The sequence below is a fragment of the Cimex lectularius genome, unplaced genomic scaffold (genome assembly GCF_000648675.2).
Source record: "Cimex lectularius strain Harlan isolate CLEC.00 unplaced genomic scaffold, Clec_2.1 scaffold15, whole genome shotgun sequence".
Classification (NCBI taxonomy): Eukaryota; Metazoa; Arthropoda; class Insecta; order Hemiptera; family Cimicidae; genus Cimex; species Cimex lectularius.
Genome location: NW_019392667.1, coordinates 2,775,953 through 2,800,294, shown reverse-complemented (window position 1 = coordinate 2,800,294; position 24,342 = coordinate 2,775,953). Strand labels below are relative to the sequence as shown.

At 36.5% G+C, this 24,342-nt stretch overlaps 1 protein-coding gene across 9 annotated transcripts in view; it reads left to right on the top strand.

Annotated features, from left to right (window-relative positions):
- Nucleotides 1–24,342, top strand: part of LOC106673756 (serine/threonine-protein kinase tricorner) — a 212,852-nt gene that overhangs the window by 83,378 nt on the left and 105,132 nt on the right. For 2 of the 9 annotated variants that reach the window (XM_024225176.1, XM_014405974.2), the window contains exon 1: nt 7,490–7,579. The exons of 6 other annotated variants lie outside the window; for them this stretch is intronic. The gene's annotated coding sequence lies outside the window, so the exon portion shown is untranslated. Of the gene's footprint in view, nt 1–7,489; nt 7,580–24,342 lie in introns of those variants that run through there. One more of the 9 variants, XM_014405975.2, reaches the window with a different exon arrangement.

Here is a 24,342-nt window from a genome sequence, read left to right as displayed (position 1 = left end):
TAGGCCGACACGAGTACAGCTTATGCTTCAGAGAGGTTGCCACGCCCTCTGGGCTGCACCATTATTTTGTACCCGGATACCCCCGGGCTTCAACCAAGGGTTGGGAGGGGTCACAGGATAGAATGAAGGAACCTGGATTGAGAAAAAGGGCCATGGATGAGAACCCGAGGTGAGCCGTTTCGAGCCTCAAATTACACTATACCACCCGTCGTCGCCGTAGTTCTACACATAGTGGGCTACGACTCCCAGGGTGGGTAGAGCAAGTTTAGGTCACTGTTACTTATCCGGTTATTTCTGTTTGAGGGTTGTCGTCAAGTCATAATTATCTTCTTTCAAATCCATTTCTTACACAATTCAGCCAGCCGCTTACCTTCTCCGGCCTTCTAACTGAAGAAAAGCGTCTTACGAGTTCAGAGTAGCTTAATGTTCCTAGTGATCCTTTCTCCAACGGTTTCATTTATTTTCATATTCTTTGTCACTTCAATTCTTATTCGCTCTTGTCTGTTTAATGCAACTTCTCCAACATCCTCTCGGTAAAAATACATTATTTTTTATCAACAGATGTGAAACTCGGTGAACCTTTTGGAATGGACCCAGCGTGAATAAGCGGACCGTCATCAGAATGACAGTGCAAAATAGCCTATAGATATTTAATTTATGTGTGTATTTTTTAATTTAGCTCGTTTTCATAATTTTCATAAGCATTAGACAAACCTTGGGCTTGCGATTAGTGAAGACAGGTTTGGTGAGATAAAGCCAGATACAAAAACTCCTCTAGGAAATATTAGTCCAAGCACGCGAAGTCCCAGGTCGGTTGGGAAACGAATATGAAATATTGAAGCACTCAACGTATTGCCCTCGCCCGTTTTATCATTGGATTTAATTTAAAAGACCATCTCGTGCTTACATACCATCATTGTCACCTTTCAAGAGCCAATAATAGAAAAAATTGTTCTGGATGTTCCACGGTAGAAACATTGTATTTTCTAATGCGTGTTTAATTATAATTTCTTAACATGTTTTTCACATCTGGTTTTATTAATGATTTTCTTGTTAAGAATGAGATGGCCTGAGGCGAAAATAGGTCTCATCACGTCATAATCCCAGGTTGATTTAAGTGTATGTCGAATATTCTAAGTCTTACGAATAGAATTTGAATATGAATAGCAGGTATTGACTGGAAATGTAAGTCATTAGCAGGAAATGTGTTAACAGGTGAGAAATGCATTCGTTAGCGTGGTTTAAGTTACCTTATACTCGGCTCGATTCGAAGGAAAACTGAATCTAAAATGTGACCTGGAATTTAAAAAAATATAGGCACCATTTTTTGAATGAAAACCTTTTCCATGTCAAAGAAAAAAAATAAAGAAAGAAATATAGACGATTACATAGATATATTTCAAACGTTAGGCCCAATTCGACCAAGAAAATGTATTTTCAGTTGTTTTTTTTTGGGGGGGGGGATTTGTTTAAAAAGGTTTTACATCAATCAGTAAGATGTGACATTTTATTTCCGTTTGTTTTTCAAAAGATGTGTCAACGATGAGCGTCAGATTTTCTTTTAAACATTGACAAATAGTTCCTTTTCCTAGTGTTGGCAATAAGAATGCAAAACCTCGGAGATTGCATGACCACTGTCCCGAGAAGTAATTACGCTCCATCATGCTGTATCATGAGATATAAAATATGTACAAGAAGGGAAATGGGCGCAAAAAAAAACACCGTCAAGGTTCAAACTAGGTGCAAGGCGTGAAATGAAAATGTAGAAAATGCGCCACACTTTGACCACCAAGGTCTTAGTTACTATGATTGTTCTTGCATGTAAATGGGTCAGTTGGAGACAGTAGGTCATTGGGAAAATCGATTTTTTTTCCAATCTATTTGCAATTACAAAACGAATTCTGTCTGAACAAATTCGTAATAAATTCAACCGTTCGTCCTTGTTAGGCGCGATTTTGGCCTTTCGCCATTCCCCTGTCACTCGCAAATTTGCCCTATTGATCTCTCACATATTAATCCATCCCTTGGTGTAATTGGACAAGAAGTGTGTAAAAAATCGAATCGTTTGCTTCCAAACGTCACAAATTGTCTATTAATTCATCTTACTCATTCGTACCTTAAAAAAATTAAATTGTCACGTACATCGAGAAATCCTTAAGACAGCAAGTAACCCAGAATTGTTCGCCTATTGTGTCTCGGCTGTTGCAAATTTTTATGAATGGGCTAACAACTTTTCCTTTTGTACGGATTTCCACCGTGAAGAATTGTCTGTCGTACTGTTTCGCTCGACTTAACAGGCTTTATTAAAGGTCGGGAATTTTTTCAAGGCGCTCTCTTGCACGTTAGCATCTGGCGTTGCATAACCCCTCGAATCGAATGGGCAACCAATTATGCTAAGACCGCCAAGTGTTTTGCATGCTTTTAATTATCGAGCAATTATCTTCCTACGCCGATATTAGCATCCTTTTTTAACTGGGTGTTTAGTACGGGAGAGCCACATAATTCGAATATCTAAAACGAACTAGGACAAGTAATTAGTCAAAACACAAAAACGAAGAGTGCAGACCGTTTGCAAAAGGAAGAGAGATGCTTTCGTTTGCCAATTTCCTGGCTTCAACCCTTCCCCTCCGGTTGTTAATTACTTAATTTAATTTAAGTTGTTAATTGGTATTGCATATACAGTCTATTTAAACTAATCTTTTTAATAATAGAAGTCATTTAGTATTTATTATTAATTAAATCTTGTAAAAACATTCTAATTGTAGAAGTAAACCGATAAGACATACCAAGCAGACCAGTAAAGATAAACATTGTTATCGTCCTTAATTAAAAAAGAGCATTCAGATGGTCGAAAGTGGCTCATAATTAAACAAATTGACAATTCGTAAGTTTATTTCAAAAAGAAAAAGTATTAATTTAGGCGAACGAATAAATAGCAGACTTGAAAATTCGTCGGTATGATCGATACATAAAAGTCTGGTCATAGTGACTCCACCAGAGTACTCGAGATTCCTCTGATTGAACCTACTCCATTCTCGCTAATAAATTACTTTCACTCTCTAGCCGTCATACACTCAACCCAGAGTGCTCGATATTCCTCTAAGGTTGAGCAATCCCTTCCTTTCACTCTAATAAATGACATCCATTCAATTTAATTAGCATTAAACACAAAACCTGATACAAAATTGAAAATCTACCCCAGAGTACTCGATAATCCTCATGGTGGGGTAGAACCCACTCTTTTAGTAATTAATTTAAAATTCTTAACCGTTTCGGATAGACGGAAGTATTGATAGGCGCATCAGAATTATCTTAACGACCAAACTAATATATCTATATCAAAATAAAACATTATTATTTAAGATAAAAATAATTCATTAGATTTCTAGGTCCGATTGACCAATTAATTAATGTTTGTGTAAGGAATTGGTTGAGATAAAAATGTCAGCGTCACGAGCGGGATTCGAACCCACGACTTCTACTGCTCTACCAATTGAGTATCGTGGTTTCGATCCACTCGGACACTAACTTCCCATCTCAACCCCACCTTTCGAATTTTTCCTCCTTTTTGCCATTTTTCAAATTCAATTCAAGTCAAGGCGACAAAATGAAATGGCCACGGAGAGCTTTAGTGAAGATATACTTCATTTAAATTCATTAGATTTCGTGGTCCGATTGCACAAACTAGCTCAAGTGGTAGAACAGCGGCTTATTTAGACGAAGTTCGGGGGTTCGAATCCCGCTCGTGACGCTGACTTTTTTATCTCACCTAATACCTTACATAAAGATTAATTAATAAAAATATATGTTTGCTCCTCAAAAAAATTTAAACTGATAATTGGAAGAACCCTGAGAAAAAAATATCTGTTTAATATGTTATAATTACATATAATTATCTGTTTGAAACAATTTTCGCCTTGTGTGACCTTGTAAGTTTAAAAATAATATCAACATTCAAAAATTCAAATGTTTCTTCCTACGTGTGAAAAATGGGAAAAACGTACGGTGCTACCAACACATCTGTGTAGGTTTCTTATTATGAAGATCGTTGAAAAATGAAATTCTTGTCATTCTACCACATTTTCTCGCCCTGTTAAAATGACCGGGCCAAAGACAAATAGAAATAAATATCGCGTGATTGGGTTGCACAACAAATTTTTGTAGGGCTGATTACTGTGACGTCCTTGGGAGACCCACCGTCTTCCCATTGTGCACCCGACCGATCCGGCTTTTGTCCGGGATGACCGAAGTGGATCCAGTTCTCAAAAGCTTCGCTTGTCCTTTGCGGCTGACTGGAATAAAAGAGGATATAAGTAAAACAATTTTTTTTACAATGGCCGAGCCGCGCGGTAGGGTTCTTATCGTTAGTTTTATTGTACATCTGGTGTAACTCTGTCCCTGGGGGTTCAGGAAACCGTTCTGTTTATCTAAACCAGGCTACTAGTCCACAAGTTAAATTTGTAGATTTGAAAAGTTTATTATTCATTACTTATCATATTATAAGTCCAAAACTTAAAAAAAATTGACGTAATGATATCTTTTCTGTTTCAGGTAAGGACGAAATCAGTTTTTCCAGTATTATCGTAAGTTATGACAACTTTTACTGACATTAGTCACCTTTCAAATGATAACCACACCACGCAGGGAAAAAATCAATAGATTATTCATCCTTCCCTTAATATTAGATTAGAGTTATCGGTGTGATACCACATCCTCGGTCTTTTATGGCATTTCCAGTTGCTTTCATACTCTGATGATTTGTCTGCCTGTCGGAAAATAATTGCCAATCGATCTGACATTGAGATTTCTGCCTATCTTACTTTCCGCTTGTCGCTGTCTTCTGCGATCCGAAAAAGATGAGGTAGAGCAGGAAAAAAATAGAAATGGAACTGCACGACTATATGACATAACTCATAAGTTAGGCGAACATTATTAACTTAGGTTGTGATCACTTCCTTTACTGCCTATTTCTACATTTTCAAATTTCGACTCGTTCAATGATTCAACGATTGAATGATCAGAATGATTAGGGTTAGCCGGAATAAGAACTGTATGAGAGATCTTATCTTTTTCCTTCTTCATCCCTTTTTGTTTTGTTTTTTCGTTTTGTTCGGTGTATTCAACTGTGCCCTCATTATTGCCTAATCGGGCTGGACGATTGAGGTGGAACAACCAAGTCGCCCCAAGGGAAAAGGGAGTGCGCATTGTATTACAGGCGCGGTACTTCCGACCTTTCTTCGCAGGATGGAAAAATCCAATTTTTGACACCACAACTACTTTAATTTTCGTTAGTTTTTGTCATATTTAACTAGTGACATGCGATATGGAAAATGATAGGAGGTAGTTGTACTTTACCTTTAATAACTTTAGTATCAGTCGGTAGGGTCGATTTCGATATCGTTATATCCCCCCATCGTAAATCTCTATACTGAGACCAGTTGTTCTGGATTTTAGCTTTATCCTTGCTATTATTTTCTAAGCCAATGCGACTAAAATCTGCCAGAAAGCAAGTGCCAAAATCTGCTTATTAACCAATTACTTCAGTTTAAACAGGTGACCCATTTATTCGTAATTCGGCAGAAAATACATCCATGTGCACAAATGAGTGATGTAGCCCAAAATAAATGTATAAATTTGCAAATTATATAATTACCTATTATATAGTTCGTCCATTATATTTAGTGATCTATTGACCAAATTATTTCTTTCAGTCAATCAATCTTTTTATGTAAGGTTTTGGTTGAAATGAAAAAGTTAGTGTCACGAGCGGGATTGGAACCCATGACCTTCGGCTCAATACGCCGTTGCTCGAACCACTTGTCACGATAGCTCAAGTTGTTAAAGCAGCGGCGCATTTATCCGAAGTCGTGGGTTCGAATCCCGCTCGTGACACAGACTTTTTCATTTCAACCAAAACCTTACATAAAAAGATTATATCTACGCTGAAACGTGAAATAAGCATTACGATTTTTAAACAACTTGTTCCTTCCCTTCGTCACTGTAGGTATGGATAGGACATCATGTAGAGAATCCGTCATCGAACTATAATACTAAGGCTAGTCTTTTTGACCTCTGGAAAAATAATTTGGTCAAAAAAATCAAGTATCTTCCTATATGGCTTGTTAGTTTAGTTGAACGAGCCGACGTACATTCACTATGGAATGTAAGTTAAAAGTAATTGATCGGTTTATTGATTATGTGCCTACCGTGAACAATAAAATTTTGTAAACATCTTGGGGTTCGGTTTTCCTCGCTGTAAGATATGGGCTTCTAGGACTTAAAGTAGTATAAAGTCAATTGAATTCGGTTATAATACTGATGCGGTTTTGTTAGAATATATTGGGACTTATTAGTACAAACAGACCTTTTGATTTACTGGATTATCTAATATCGATGTTTCCTTGTCAAAATGTTGTTTTTTCTATGACAAAATTTTAATTTGTGACTTTAGAAAAACGTTATTTTGTTTTTTCTTCTTCACATTATTAGGAAAAATTTGTTAAAGCGAAAAACAGCTATGGCAGTTCTGAAATAGGCACATACGAACAATCTGAAATCGTGATATTACACCAAATTGATCAGAATGGATAATTCCTGAAGGTCTGTCCTTGGTATTTCGGGCTTTAACACGCCAAAGTACTCTGGAGCTAAGCAGAAGATATTTCAGCGAATATGGCCCATCTGTCAACGGACCGTCTGCATAACAATCGGTCATTTTGATCAAACTCCTTTCAAAATTAATTCATCTTTATGTGATGTATTCGTTGAAATGAAAAAGTTAGTGTCACGAGCGGGATTCGAACCCACGACCTTCGGCTCAATACGCCGCTGCTCTTACCACTTGAGCTATCGTGACTTCGATCCTCTCGGACACCAACTTCCCATCTCAATCTACAACCTTTCTAATTTTCCCTCCTTTTTGCAAATTCAATAACTTCATTCGTGTAAAAAAATTAAATAGATAAATTGATGAAGTAAACAGTTTTATGTTCATCCAGGATCCCCCTCATACGTTGGCACATTTATAAAAATTAAAATACATAACCATAATCCTTGAAATATGCACGTGACCGAGACCAGAAATAGTATTTTTCTCCATGCTGACGGTCAACGGGACCGGCATCACGGGAGAAAAATAAAACGTTAATGTAAAATGTATATTCATGAGATGGCAAGTGGGTCGGTGCCAGGTGAAAGAATCAGGTGGGACCTGGAGCAGAAGATGGCCCGGTTCTTTTCTGAAGACCGTTCAGGAAACCGCAAAAACCGCCGAATTTGGTTCGAGGCATCAGTTTTATTTCGTGTATCATTTGTGGTGATAACCAATAATTCAAATTATCACAAACCCCCTTCCAAACGTATCAAAACGCGCAGTTGTTTTTGTTGTGACCTTTTTATTAGTTTTCCTTTCGAGAAAAGACTTTGGCCTGATTGATCCACCTACGTTCAGTCAACTCTAGGAAATAGTTTTAAATCGTATTAAGATTTCCGTACGATAAGAGCCTTCGGGTGTTACATCCGTTGCTATTTTCTTGGGAGAATGGTTTCCACAAGTTAATTGAGCACTGAATGCCTGTTTGTAAGTACTTACGATCTTTTTTTTTCTGGGAGGTTTTTCAACAGTATTCTCCGATGGACGCCAGTGGAAAATAAAAATGGTTGTTTACCGTGCAATTTGTTTAAAAAAATTGCTGTAAATGAGTAGCCGTTTTATTGAAATTTATTTAAATATACAGGGTGTTCGGCTACTCGTGTTACAAACTTTGCCAGTATATTCTAAGTTCAAAATGGAACCAAAAAGTCCTAATTAACTATGGTCCTAATGTCTACAGTTTCGGAGTTATTCCATATTTTCTGATTTTAAAGATTTCACGACCTTGCTTCAAATAAACAATGATAAATCCAAAACTAAAAGGTTTCGGACAAATCTGTTGATACCGTTGAAAACTACGTTAAATTTCCAATATTAAAATTCCAAACTTGTAAACGTTAGTGAAATAAGCGTTTTAGTTGCGAGAACTTTGAAAAATAATTTCTTTTTTAATTACTTTTTCAAAACCCATACATAAGATGAATATCAGCGTATTCTTCATTAGAAAAAGTAGCCATAGATTTGACATAGATAACTAAAAACGTAAATAACTAGATAACTAAATACGATAACTAAAACAATCATAATCCTTTAATCAATGTTGCAGTTGTGTTAGTAAATAAGTAAAAACTTGCACTATTTCAGTTTCGAACCCACATTTTAAAAAATGGTTAATAAAATCATTCAAAATTACCTTAAGTTTTTTATTATTAATCTTTCCACCTTACCAATACGTCAGCCACGGTTTTTTACTTTCCTCCATCAATTTTTTCATATTTGAAAAAAGTAATTAAAAAAGCAATTGCACCACTAAAAAGGATATTAAATATGCAGTACGTTTTCTGAAATTTGCTGGTCTCTCGGTTTGGAAATAGTAGTTTAGAATTACCATAGTAAATTTTTCAACTTTGGAAATTTTTTTTCAAAATTCTGCCTACTGAAAGGCTTATTTCGTGAAGTTTACAAGTTTAGTATTGATCACATTTTCTTGGAAATTTAACGTAGTTTTTAACGGTATCAGCAGATTTGTCCGAAACCTTTTAGTTTTGGAGTTATCATTGTTTATTTGAAGCAAGTTCGTGAAATCTAAAAAAATCAGAAAAAGTGGAATAACTCTGAAACTGTTGAGATTCGGACCATAGTTAATTAGGACTTTTTGGTTCCATTTTGGACGTAGAATCTATTGGCAAAGTTTGTAACACGAGTAGGCTATATATCAAGCTAGTTTTTCTGTCAGGAAACCGATTCAGCCTAGAATGGAATTGAAATATTTTCGCAAATTCGCAATAAATTCTCTTCTTTCACGTTTAATTTTACAGAATTACCGTAGTAGTTACTAATTTATGAGATTTTTTCGTCTGTATCCACTAGATTATTCCCACACAGATAATCTTAATCATGATCTGGGCACAAATCATGATCTTTTTTTCTTGTATCTGCGTGGGTGAGCATTCTCTACAAATTTTAATCAGACCCCTGGTTATTCGCAATTTCTAATAGGCAAATATTGTGAGCAGTAAGGGTTTTTTATTCTATTCTTCTACATACTTTAATTCATCATATTTTTTAATCTTTGATTATCCTGGCATGACGAGATAAACCAAGAGATATCTTACAAAATTTTACCTTCTTAACGAAACTCTTGTCTAGTTAGGAAAATAATGTAGTGCACGATGCTCATGTATTTCTGTTCAAGTTAATCGACATTAGCCAAGGTTCGTCTTTAATTCCTCCTAACTGTGTTTTCGTTTTAAAGATTTAACGCGTACTCATTGACATTCAGCCCGCTTATAGTACAAACCAGCTTGTTGAACGTGTTTGGAAATATAATTAAATAGGACAATAAAAATAGGGCATACCTTCTTCACACGCCATCTTATTTTAAAATTTCCGCAGTGGCTGTACTTTTATATTTCAATTATTTTTATGTCTATTTATATAGGTTAACGCCAATCATAGCTTAACGAAGTCTCGTTATTTTAGTAGATTTATGAATTGTTGACGAATAATTTCGATGGTAATTGTTTGCTTATGGTTATTTCTTCCGGAGCCATTGTTTTCTCATTCTTTAGTTCATAGTTACCGTGTTGGAAAGTTTTACAAAAGTTGTTTTTGTTTAAAGTTGAATCTTGAGGGCGTCGGTGGCCGGAACGATTTTGGCGTTGACAGGGCGCTCATCGTTGTAAGGTAAAGGTCCCTGGTTCGAATCCAGCGGGTCTGCATTCGAACCCGACATACTTACAAATGGGCTTTTTTTCAAAAACACCGGCACCCTGAGGGTTTATATGACCTCTGCTGTTGCAAACCCTCATTTAAAAAAAAAAAATCTCTTTTGCCATGATATGATCGAAGAATCTTGGGAGCTTACAAGTTATGATAATAAGGTGTAAAAGTATTCATATTTTTACCCCAAAAAATATTTTAAAAAGCTGGCTTAGCTGTGACTCAAAAGCTTCTTACTTGTCGAACAAATAACATTTCAATTAAAAACCAACCTGCTTTCTGAAATTTTGACTTAAAAAAATTAGTTCTTGTCATACGGCCAATCTAACTTCCTACTTTCGCCAATTTTCTCGTGTGCATTTAGGGATGACAGTGGAGGCAGGCAGCCCAACAGCTGTTTTTCTGACTTGTTGGCAACATCTTGAAGATTTTTGTTCTTTTTTGGAGTAGAGAAAAAAATAAAGAATCATCTATGCCAACAAGCTTGGTTTTTTGAGCATTCAGACCCCCACAATTCGTCATTTCCGTCATTTGCAGATATTCTTATACATTACGCCTCGTTATATATGTTTTTCGCACAAAAGAAGAATTTATTGCGGACCTGTGAGAAGAGCCCGGACCCCTTTTCGACGAGTCCGTTATTTGCATTGAAAGTGAACACTTAGCGATGTCGTGTGACTGCCAGTGGAAAAAGTCGGCAACGGAGGATTTTCCGATTCGACACGCAACTATCCACCGTTAGCGTTCCGATTCTTCCTGCCATTGTGGAAAGTACTTTTTCCACAAAATTGTCTACCGCTACTCCAATTGAATGAACGATTCCATTCGAGTGAGTACCGACGACGCAGCGATGCTAAATGTAGCTGAAGCTCTGAGGACTTAAGTTCCCTAAGGTGGCCAATTGTCTTTATTCCATTATAAAGCGTTTCCCTATAATTCTTTACCTTACTTTGGTCTGCAACATTTTGTACAATAAACTTTTTGATTTTTCATAAATCTTTGTATCACCGGCAACACTAAAAGACCCCTTAAAGAACTCTTTACTACCACCACTTCGGATATGGAGTGGAGCTGTGGGGTTTTGCAATGCAATCCAGCATCCCGCGACTAATCCTTCCAATCAAATGGACTTAGACAAATCGCTCCTTACTATGTCACTAACCCGCATCTACAATGACCTCAACGTTCTCGATTCCAAAATATCCAACCTCTCGATCCATCCTACTCCTACTGCTCGACCCCCTTCTACACATCCCGAGAGACCGCCACGTCGACTTATCGATGATACCTTGCGCCGTAACCCGCACACTGTGTGCTAAGTGGCAGCATTGGCTGGTGTCTCATAGCATGTGTCCTCCGGTGCAGCGCTGTCATTAATTAATTCTTGTTATGTAAGGTCTTGGTTGAGATGAAAAAGTTGTGTCACGAGCGGGATTCGAACCCACGACCAACCAGTAACCACTTGTGACGATAGCTCATGGGTTCGAACCCCACTCCTGACAGTAACTTTTTCATTTCAACCAACACCTTATATAAAAAGAATTAATTGAAATAAGTAATTTGGTCAATTAGCCCACTAAGCTACACCGGCTGTGACTGAAAAGAACGTTTTGTGATCCTATTTATAATATGTACTAATATAGGATTAGATATTTTATAGGACAATTTTTGGATCATTTTTTGGTCTGACGCTATTGCCCAATATAACAATATTATATTATTAAGTCATTATTGATCATTTTTGGACTGCTTATCCTCGAACTAAACAAAAAAAACAGTAAGGATAAACAGGCCAACAATTATCAGCAAGGACCAAACTATATTTTCTTTCTGTAAAAGATGATACGTAAATACAACAAACTACATAAACAATGAAACTACATTTCAACCTTGTCCACCGTTTTGAAAGCTCCGAGCTTATTTTCCAACGTGAACGTGTAGGCATCACTTGTATGTATCTTCACATTGAGGTTTAAGGTTAATGTACCCTCTGTGGCGCGTGGTGGCATGTCGTTTAGGACCTTGGTTGAGATGAAAAAGTTAGTGCCACGAGCGGGATTCGAACCCATGACCAACCAGTAACTACTTGTCACGATAACTCAAGTGGTTAGAGCAGCGGCGTATTAAGCCGAAGGTCGAAGGTTCAAATCCCGCTCGTGCCACTAACTTTTCATCTCAGCCAAGACCTTACATAAAAAGAATAATTAACGGAAATAAAAATAAAGGCGAGTCGATGTAAAATTGATTATATCAAAGTAGATTGTAGAGAAATAATTTATAAATTAGGTATTTTGTAGGATAATTTTTGGATCATCTTGTGGTCTGACGCTATTGCCCAATATAACAATAAAATTAGTCATTACTGATCATTTTCGGACTGCTTATCCTCGAACCAAACAAAAACAGTAAGGATAAACAGGCCTACAATTATCAGCAACGACCAAACTATATTTGCTTTTTCGTAAAAGATGATACTTATCTACAACAAACTACATAAACAATGAAACTACATTTCACCCTTGTCCACCTTTTTGAAAGCTCGAAAGCTTACTGTCCGACGTGCACGTGTATGCATCACCTTCACATTGAAGTTTAAGGCTACATGTACCCTCTGTGGCGCGTTTCTACAAAAAAATTTCGTTTAGTACACGGACATCAGAATTAACGCTAATTGGTTTATGGTCCAAAATAATCTTGAAATAAATCTTTAGTATCAGTTTTCGTCTATACCAGACAGTAAAGAGTTAGAGTAGAGTGTAGTGAAAAAGCATTTACGCCAGATGATGCGTAACGGAGCTTACCTGGGCTGTTGTAACAATGGCTATGTCCTGGAGATAGTGGTGTTTAGGAACTTCCGGGAAAAGCTATGTAACCAGTCGGCCGTCATTGATCACGCTGGCTCGTTTCGACGGTTCTCGCTGCTTCTTCCTCTGTAGCCCTGTCCGTGACAGGATTTTCAATTGTCAAATCAAACCGTACGACCACGGCGAATGGAGCCCGTGAATCCTTATCAACAACTCTGATCTGGGCAAGTGAAAAACTTAAAAAAGTATAAGAAAAAACAAAATAAGGGAATATTTTGCCAGAACACAATGGTGTATCGCTTGGGAAAGGAAGTTTCTCCATAAGGCCGTTAAAATGAAGAATAGTTTATTGATAATACAAAAAAAAAAAAAAAAAAAACATTTTTAAATTTTAAACATAGATCTTATTTATTTATGTGCTAAAACTTTGTTGTCTAATTATTGACTAACAATGCATTATGTTAACATTACAAAGTTCCTACCTTTTTCCTTTTCCTACTGTCTACACAATTCAGCTAGCGAAGGCGTAGATATGTGTTATTAAAAGTGGGCCTCGTTAAATATTCATGGACCGTAGGAAAACAAGAGTCTTTCGAGTGTTATGCCCTCGAGTAGGTGCAGTTCCGGAGAAGTGGGTCAGAGTGCTCATTTTCTCTATATTTAGGACGAACGAGTGCCTTTTTGTTTGTGCGCTGTGCGTCGGCTCGTGCGAGTCATTTTGAAAAATAACCATAGGCCCAAAACTGGCATTAAGCCTATCAGTTTCTTAAGCTACAGGGACAGTGACAAAAGTTGGGGACTTAGTCTCTATGACGACAATATCTCTTGTAGATCATGTGTGAGTGCCTTGCGTGTAGATTATCCTAATTGTATTTTATCGTTGACCTGAATGCATATCTCTTAGAGGGGTACCTGTTTGTTTTAAATAAAAAAAGAGCAATGATGACTTTAAAAACAACCAGAATCTATAATTTTTGTTAATGTAAAAACCAAAATTTTGACCATTTTTCAATGTATTTCTTAATTTCATTATCCGGAACCAACCAAGTATTTAGTATTATTTGTAATTGGTATAGGGAACAGTTACAGTTAAATGAATTAATACTCGTATCGAAACAAAATTTAAAGATCTTTAAACCTAATCTTTTATTTAATGAAAAATGTAAAACGTTGTATTTATCATTGTTTAAAAATAAACAGAAGATAAACATGTTTTAACAAATCTAAGATCATTGTTAATAGATATAAGCAAATTATCAATTATCCTTCCAGAAAACTATCAAGCACGTATCGTCAGCATAATTAAAAACTTTACCGGATATTTTCGATTTTAAACGATCATTAGTATATATAGGAAAAACAGAGGACCCAAAACCGTTCCTTGAGGGACGACAGAGACGATAGGCAATGGTTTGCTATATACTGTGCCAACTTTTGTTGTCCGAGTTCCTCCACTAAGTATGACTTTTTAAATAAATTTTGATCAGTTTCTATTTGACATGGCATATTTTTTTATATTCATAAAGTTGCTCTCTCTCTCTCTCTCTCTCTCTCTCTCTCTCTCTCTCTCTCTCTCTCTCTCTCTCTCTCTCTCTCTCTCTCACTATCTCTCCCTCTCTCTTCCCTCTCTCAATATATCTATATCTCTCTTTCTCTATGTCTCTGCCTGCCTGTCTCCCTCTCCCTCCTTCTCTCGCTCTCTCTCTCTCTCTCTCTCTCTCTCTCTCTCTCTCTCTCTTTTTCTCTCTCTCTCTCTCTTTCTCTTTCTCTTTCGCTCTCGCTCTCGCTCTCCCTCTCTCTCCCAACTTTGCTCAAATTATGAACTGACTAAATGTTCCAGCATGTTCAAATTATTGCACGTTGTAACCAGTGTTGTATTATTCCTAACCGTATGTATATTTAATACAAAAAAATTAATATTTATTTTACAATGCGCCCCTAATTTTGTTTGGTTTTATATTCTTAATAAAACCCCTCACTACAACGTTCAGTGGAAATTATGTAAATTCGTCTCGCGGCTTTAGCCGTACAGTGTTATGTCCGGCCCTCCAACTAGAATTTCCAGCGGAAGCCGCTATTTACCCGATTCAAATTGTAATTTGAACGGCAGCCCCATGCAGATCAGGTGAAGGGGGCATAAAAGTAAACCGTTCGGGAATGAAAGCACTAAATAGGTCTCCGACCGTTATCGTCGGAAGCGATAGGCTGTCACGGTCAGCGATGTTAGCCATCTCTCTCTGTCTCTCTCTCTTTCTCTTATCTTGCCATGGTTAAACGAACAGGCGATGATGCCCAAGGAGCTGAATTTGCCGGTAATAATTAAGCAAGAACGCCCTTTGAAGATACTTAATACAAACACAATTTTCTCTTGGTTCTATGCTCATTTGTCAGTAATATGGAGTAACATACAAAATAACAGAAAAAAGTAGTAATTTAAATTATTATACTAAAATAAAAATGCTTCATTAATACAACCTAATATGGTATTCAAACAGTAAGACATGAAAGTCAGTTGGGATAGACATTAAGGATTGTGGAATAAAACTAATTTACTGATATTTTAGCTTTTGAACCTTCAATCTTCAACAGCTCGGGGCGAGTGTTATCATGAAGGAGTAATTAATTAAATTTTCATAAGGGGTATGCAATTCTTGACAGTAACAACAGCTATTGATTCAAGCCTTGCCAAAGAAAGAAAAAAAAACAATAACGAGTTCTACTCAACTACAATCATCATTGGGTTAGGCTGTTGAGGTCATTATTATCTAACTACTGTCAAGAAGGGTCGGGTATAATATCTACTTGTCGTCACAGGTTCCAAAAGTTGCAAAATGCCTTATTTTTATTGCGCAACAGCAGGAGCGAGGTGCATGTTTCGAACCGAGTGAGCAATTGGTTCTCTCTTAATTCAAGCGGCACCGATTTTTCCAGGTTTTCTTGTTTTTCCTGGCTCCTTACGATGGCTGGAAACAGTTATGGCACTTGTTCCAAGCGCTTTTTTTTAATCTTTTGAAGTAGTAGGAATTTCCCCTTTTTTTCCGCGTCCGATCTCTACGAATGGTTTCTTAGAAGATTTCTGGACGTACATAGGTGTCGAGGTCTAATGGCTTGCATAGGTACCGTAGCTCTTTAATAATAATAGACTATATACCATGTCAGTTGATGTTCGGTATCGGTCTGCGATTCGGTGAACACATGTTGATCTGGCACTGGGTTACGTATTGGGTCCACCTACACTCGCTGGTTTTTGAAGTTACTCAAACGCGTTTACACTATCTTCAGTGAGGAACTGTCTGCCTCGTTGTAGCGAGGGAGGTCCTCCTAATATAGGCAGTTTTTAAGTTGTTTGTTACTGTATGTCCCGAAAATATATTTGCATCTCATTTACCTCATGACTGCCATACGTTCTAATTTGTGTGGTGTTTAGTGACCGTTAATTGATGATTATTTGGAGGTCGTGAGATGCGGTCTGGGGTGACGTAGGTTTTAGAAAAACATTTTCTTTATTGTGCCAACGTTTCGATCTTTATTGAGTCATCTTCAGGGCTCAATGTGTTTGTTTTGCGTGTAGATGTGTCATTCTTTTGAGTCGTGTTGAGTGCTACTAATTTGTGCTACAAAATGGATTTGGGCCTGAGCTTTGTTCCGAGGCTCCCTTTTTAGCTAGGATATCTCGTTTCCTGAAATACCCTCCTGTCCTGGGACCCACCTTAGCGTCAGTCTATTTGTAGATCGCTGTTTTTATAGGGGTATTCTGTCAGTTCCTTGTTTTGAATCGATCTTTTAGGTTTGGAGGGCCATGAGGCTAAAGCCACATTATCTACATCGCTATATCTAGCATAGCGTCTAGTTGAATAGAAGACTTGCCTAGTACCTAGTACGTATGCTTAGTCCTCACACCAAAGTATCAGTGCCTGTTGTCAAGTTGTGTTGATCGTTCACATTGTTGAAATGTCTCTCTCAAAGTAAGGAGAGGTTTTTGGCTGGAAATATTTCTTTGAATTATAAATGATTGCGGAAGGTCTTTTCAAGTTGTGTATATTCATCGTTTTTTATAAATGTGTGGTGGTTAGTGACCGTTTTAGAAGAACGCTTTCTTCATCATGCCAATGTTTCGATCTTTATTGAGATCATCTTCAGGGCTCAAAGTGTTTGTTTTCCGTGTGGATGTGTCATTCTTGTGTGACGTGTTGAGAGGGGGGTTTAGGGCACTCTCATCAAGTGAGACAACTCCGGAGTAAAAGTTGTTCCAAGCTTTCCGTTCGCGTGTAATTTTGGCAAGGCAAACCAAATCCTCTAATGTTCGTTTTTCTCCTAAGGTCGAAATCCCCAAACCGATCTCTTCCAAACCAACGGTGGACGGTTCTTCCGTTTAATATATTTTCAGATTTGTATCTTCCAATTTTTCAAAACGAGTATCACACTGACACTTAGACAAGCAGGTCACACACTGTAACGGTTCTGATTTCAAGGTACATGGGAATAATAATACCCAATATTATCGTTTTTCGCGGGTCGAAAGTGGTAAAACGCCGTCCGTTACGGATCGTGCCCAGGCCATTTAGAACCTCGGAAGTAACACTGAGAATTTTGCCAGCCCTGTAATGACGGAATGGTTGATAAGGGAGTCCGTCGGCCTGCAGAAAAGTCGGCCGCCCTAACAATTACGGGATCAAATCCAACAGTACGGTTCGTCAAAAGTTTTAATGAACGAAGGGGAGAGGAAGCAGAGAACAGTGGAATATTTAGACGACCTTATGAAAGGGGCTTCCAAATTTGCTGATTTCTTTGCAGATGGGTTATTACCGGGCTTCCTTCTATTTTTGTTTTACGAAAACTTGATGGTTAATTATCGCTAGAAGATAGATTTCCAGACTTCTTTACGAAGTTGCATGATTATATTGTAGATTGACCGATTAAGCATCTCAGTGTCAGAATGTGCGTCATTATTGCAGAAAAAATAATAATAAATTTTTATTTGCAAGAATGTACATTACATATAAAGAGGTGTGACGGAGGTTTAGAAAAACATTTTCTTTGTTGTGCCAACGTTTCGATCTTTATTGAGATCATCTTCAGGGCCTGGGATTTATAAACATTCTTTGAATTATGCAAATCCCAGGCTCTGAAGATGATCTCAATAAAGATCGAAACGTTGACACGATAAAGAACATGTTTTTCTAAACCTACATCACACAAGTCGGCATCTCACGAGCATCCAAATAATCCTTAATTAACGGTAACTAAATACCACACATTACATATAAATTTACAAAAAAAAATATTTTGGTATATCTTTGCCTGCTGTCAAAAAGCAAAGTTTGTACTAAACAGCAGGAGTTTTTGGAGATCATCAGAGAAATAAACAGAATAGATCTTTACAAAAGCATATTGAAAAACGAACAATTGAACAAACATAATACAGAATAAACGTGTAGCGTGAAAAAAACAAACAAATAAAATCTTGGCTTTAAAATATCTTAACTACAATTTAAAACTTTTGAAATTATAAATGTTTTGCCTTCTTTGTAGTTTTTGAAATTTTGTATAATGATCCTCTCTTTATAAAAACGAAGTTCCATATTTAACGAAAAATTAGAATATTGCTTATATTGTCTTTATATTGTAAAAATGTGAGTTAGCCAATGAATTGTGTCTTGTGCTATATTCACTGATGTAACTAGTTAACAAGATTATTTTTATGTACATACAAAGACATATGTACATGTATAATTTGTCGTGTTATATCTATACAGTTTACGTAAAATAATTTTAAGAAGTGAGATTATAGTTGCATCTAGAATCTTAGTGTAACATTTATTAGTATCTCCCCAGGAAACAATGCCATAGGCTATAATGGATTGTGCAAGAGAAAAATATGTTGCCCTTTAGAGTTCAATTTTCATAAAGTTGCTTAAAATTCAAAATTTATAAAAGAGCTTTCTCAGACGGGAAACCAAAGAATATATAATATCAATGTAAAAGCAAATTTTAAATTATTATTTTCTTTTTTAAGGAAAAGTGTAAGACATTACATATTTTTGTGTTCAAAAGTAGAAAGTTTGAGCTTAACCAAAAATTAATCATTTTTATACCTTGATTTATAGTTTTAGTTAAATTATTTAATTGATCACCTGAGAAAATAATACAAGTATCATTTGCATGAAGAAATATTTTTCCGTCTGTACCTTGTGGTACTCCCGATTCAACGCGTAAAGAATAACTATAAATAGTTAGCCTTTGCGACTAGGTTCTGTTCGATAAATATGATTCAAGGTGTTTAAGGGGAATATTAGAGAAACCATTGCAATCAAGTTTTTTTAGCATCATCTTATGTTCAACAGAATGAATGTCCACTATCCAATAACTTAATTACCTTTATTAATTTCTTGTGAAATCAAATTTGTAACATCAAACAAATCCTGCTAAGTGGATCTGCCCGGAAGAAAACCATACTGTTTTGGGGAAATCTGTTTTCAATAAAGAAGTCCAATAATCTATTTTTAATTGTTTTTTTCTATAATTTTGGATAAAGTTAACGAGATAGGCCTGTAGTTACTACCCTCTAGTTTTGAACCAGATTTAAATAATGGTATTACTAGGGATTTTTTAAAAGCAGATGGATAATGATCAAGTGAATAAGCTAAATTAATGCTAAATAAGCCCGATGAATGACTCAATTTAAAAAAAATGCCAGGCTAGTAAAAGTGTTAATGGCACCTGATGCAGGTAACGGTTATTGACAGGTACTGCTATGACCCAGTCCGGCCACTTTTCTTCCTCCCCACTTCTTGGCAGCCAGTCCTAAGCGATAATTATATCAAACACCACACCTGCCTAGTCTTTGAATGAGAAGAAATAATTAAATTAAATAAATAAAAAACGAGAAGAAATTTTGTCAACACGGCGTTTATCCACTTTTCCCTTGCGTGGCATTCATCTTGGAAATAGAAAACGGCTCGGTTCAGCGGACGCAACGGGGGGGGGGACAATGCTTAATCTGTGCAGATTTTGTTCACTTTTCCATTCAGGAAAAGTAAGGAATGCTATATCAGAACTGGAAAAAGCACAGACCCATTAGACGCAAAATTGACGACGCCCAACCTAAAAGAGTCATCGCCATCCGTTTCATAGAACAAATCAGGTCACACGAAGATAATAACACAGGTCTAAATTACTCTACACGCCTAGTTTTTGACAATACAAACAAGCAATTACTTAAGCTTAAAAGGTCAAAAAACTGGACTTGTCAATCAGTTCATGATTACCTTGTGATCTAAAAAATATACCGAAGTTAAAAATTATCTCTGAATTTAATACATCTGAAGAGTTTTATTATTAAATTTATAATCCGCTACAACTTGTAAAAGCTAAATTTGAGAATTACCTTGACGATGACCTCAGATTTCGATAAAAATTAACGTGTTTACATTGGACAACAAGATAAGAAAAGTCGAAATTTATCTATAATTCGAGTGCGATTCCTTTCAGTTTATTAACCCTGACGATTCAAATTGCAAATTGGCCTAAGTTCATTGTTTCAAGTGACGACAGAAATTTTATTGCTTGGTTCAATAAGCGATTTTATTAGCATTGTTAGTGTTCGAATCACTTCTGGTCTACATTGTCGTTATTTTTTCTCATTTTATCACATTTTCAGCGAATTGTTCATCGTGTTTAGAAAATGCCAGTTTTTCCCATTAACACCTGGTTATTATATTATACCTATTAGCGACTAAGCTACCTTGGGTTCTATCTCGACTCACGTCTAACCTTGAACCGCCCCAGACGAAGAAAAAGAAAGGAATTAAGCCGTACAAATTATTATCACGAAAATTACACGAATCGACAAAAAAAAAAAAAAAATACTGTGCTGAAACCGATTTGGACGTACAGATTAGAACTAAGGGGCTAAATATTCCAACGTCCTTCTAATCCAATGTCCTCAGAAGCACTGCCAAATCTCTACACTCTTCACATCGACTCCACATACCCGCTAAAATTTAACAAATAAATTTTCCACGATGGCCCCAGGACATCCCAATAAATGAACTATTGAGAAAATATGGAAGAGCATCGATGATTGATGGGTCTTTTCAGGGTATAACAATATCAAATGAGAAGATTTTAGCCCATTATAGATGGCATCTAGTTCGGTTATACTTAAAAAGGTGTTCTCTCTCACTTCACTTGATAAGAACCCTATATTTTAGAAAATGTCCAATCATATCGCGTCTTGAGGATTCTCATCGTACAATATTCGTCAATACTCCAAAACCGACTATGTTCTAATACTACTACAGTCTATCAAAACCAAAGTCCTCAGGACCATTGTCAGCTCTACTACGGCTCCTACACCATCCGTCATATCGATCCCTCCTCATACCCTTAGTTAAAATTTACCCAACATGTTTTTTTCTCTGAAACGTTCCAAAAAACTATCCTTTCCCGACCCAGGGGTCGATTGAAGCTGAGATATTCGATACAAATAAATAGTATGTAAAATGATTATTGGCAGATCGTGAGATGCGGTCTGGTGTGATGTAAGTTAGAAAAACGTTTTATTTATCGCGCCAACTTCTTCCCGTGTGATATGAACTTTTTTTTTTTGCAAAATTCTCAATTATTTTTACGCTTGGGGATTTCTCATGTAAAACAAACATATCTTTGTGAAATTACGATGAGCATTGGAAGAAACGAATTGATCAATATTGATTGCTCCTCCTGTGCCTTCAAATGTATGCTCTGGTGTGACAATAACTGGATAAGGACCGTCTATTTTCCAAAATCTTCAATCAATTTGAGGCTTGAGGATTCCTGTTGAAAAACAACATACATTTGGGAAGTTACGATGCGTATGAGGATTGGAAGAATCACATTGAAACAGTATTGATTGCTTCATCACTGTCAGACGTATGTACATATGTTCTCGTGTGACATGAACTTTTTTTTTGCAAAATTCTCAATTATTTTTACGCTTGGGGATTTCTCATGTAAAACAAACATATCTTTGTGAAATTACGATGAGCATTGGAAGAAACAAATGGAGTCAGTACTGATTGCTTCATTGCTGCCATAACATATGCCTGCAAAACATGATATGAACCCTTATTTTCCAAAATTTTCAATCATCTTGAGCCTTGAGGATTCCGATTGAAAAACAAACATACATTTTAGAAAATACGGAGAGTATTTGAAACAGTATTTGGTTTGGAATAAATATATTGAGTCATTATTGATTGCTTCATCGCTGTCAGTTGTTTCTGTTGACCAGACGAGTATAGGGGTGGTGATTGACACCAGTGCAGCTGCTGACATATGTATGTTATGTTCAAACATTACTTAAATTTCTGTATTTATTTCGTGATAAAAATACATCACATTTTTTTTTAAATTTAATTTAAAAGGAAACTAGTAATTATTCGAAAGGCGTGTCGATCTTAATGTCGAACGGTATTGTAAAGCTCGTGTGGATGCCCCGGCCTAACGGGAAGGTTGAAGTGGAGCAAAGCGAGACCTACTTCGCCCACCAGAACGGAAAAACAAGAGAGAAAACGAAACGCTTATTCGGATCGACATTAAGTCTATCGGCCCATTTGTTTTCATTATCTGACTTTTCCGCTTTTCCCCGGTACGAACAGCCTTCCCCCTTGATGTCATTGCCCGCTCCCTCGGCCGGATGCGGATCGAAACAAATCCGCCCTTCCACGACCTTTTAAACCGAGAGGAAAATATTGTTTAGATAAATAACGTCTGCAATACACAGACTGATAGACCGTATCCTATGCCGGAGGTTTATAGCTCGGCGGTATAAAAATACCACCATGTATCATTAACTTCACGCCCCGGGTTAATGGACATACGGCATCGATTTCGTATACCATGTTATCAAATATGAAAATATCTCATATTATTTTCAATTCATCACCACTGTAAAATGAAAGTTTTGAACGGCCATGACCTGAGATAACCGATTTCGACACCTAAAGTCAAGATTTTCAATTTCATATCAGCGATTTTATTTATATGTAACAAAGCTGTATGTTATATGTAAACAAACTTAAATGGGAATTATGTTAATTAATATTTCATTGTAAATAACTAATTGAATACGTAAATTCACAGAATAGAAGGTTGACGTTTATATAACGTTGTACAATATTTAGGTCAAATTTGCTTGTCTAATATTTGTAATAATTTTATATTAATATTTACCTATTGATAATTTATTAATTATTTATTCCGATATATTTTTTATGGCTAATTTATACGTGTCATTTTTGTCTTATACTTTGTTATTTATTACTATTACACTTATCTATGTCTATTTTGCTTCCGAACTTCTGTAGGTAGGGAAGCATTTTGTATTCAGGCGGGAAATCGAAAAAAATTGTCCTCCAAAATCAAAATTTCCACTCGTATTTTACGTTTCAGACCTTTCTGGTTTACGGGGGTTGACGGCGGCCGCAACGGTTTAGGCGATGACTCGGCGCTCATCACTGTAAGGTAAAGGTCCCGGGTTCGAATCCTGGGCCGACATACTTAGAAATGGGCTTTTTTTCAAAACCACCGACACCCTGAGGGTTTATATAACCTCTGCTGTTGCGAATCCTCGTTAAAAAAAAAATAAACCGGCAAAACACCATAATCATTACGCGAATTTTGATTAAATTTTCAGGGCTTATGCGGGTTGCTTTCTAGATGATCCCCTACGAATTTTATTACAAACGGATTAACATATGCCCCGCGACGATGTACAAAATGTGAGGAAGCTATAATGCTCACACACTGGCAGACGTTGATTAGTGCTTATATCAAATTTCTGGTCAAAAAGTTAATTATACCTTGGTCGTTTCCGATCATTTTGATTTTGATCTGAATATCCTCGCAGTTTCGACTTTAAGCTGCGTTATTTTAGCAATTTTTAATAAGACCCTAATCCACCAATGAAGCCGAAAGTACGGCAGGACAAAATGATCGACCAAATTACAGGTTCATCACCTCACAGACTTCAGGAGAAACTCTTTTATTAGATTTTATAGTTAAAAATTAATTGCTTGGATTGTCTCCTGTTAAATTAATACGGCATGGGTAAAACAGGAGCGATTTCCCGTCATTTAAACCATTTATAGAGAAATGCCCTATCAGTCCGGTCCAAAAAAATCCCTTTCAATGATTTATTGAATATGCTCTGTTGTTCTGGGTCGCAGGATCAGTTTGGAACGAGAATGATTTACTACATAGATGAAGACATGAGTCTTAAACAAACAACTCCTTCAAAACATGTCATATTAGTAATTTTATATGAATTTATGTATTATTCATTTCAAGATAATGGACTATTGTTTGATGTGGATTTTTAATTCTAAGGATTATAGAATGGTTTTTAATTGGATATTCAGAAATCCCATAAATTATTGATTGAATTATTTAAACATTAATCTATAGCAAACTAATGAGCCTATCTGACCAGACGATAAAACCATATCGTACTTTTTATGTCTTGCTTTTATGTCGTAAATTCTAACTCGTTACGTGTCGTAAAACTTGTAAAAATGGTTGTTTGGCCAACCTATATCTTTTACCTTATAAGGTGGATTAAAAGCCAACGCCGGTCCGCTTAACGTTGTTGAATTGCTTACGAAGATTGCGTTATCACTTGTATAATTTTGAGTGTGGCTTCTTCCGAAAGGGATCTTTCAACCAGAAGCCATTGTTTTTCTC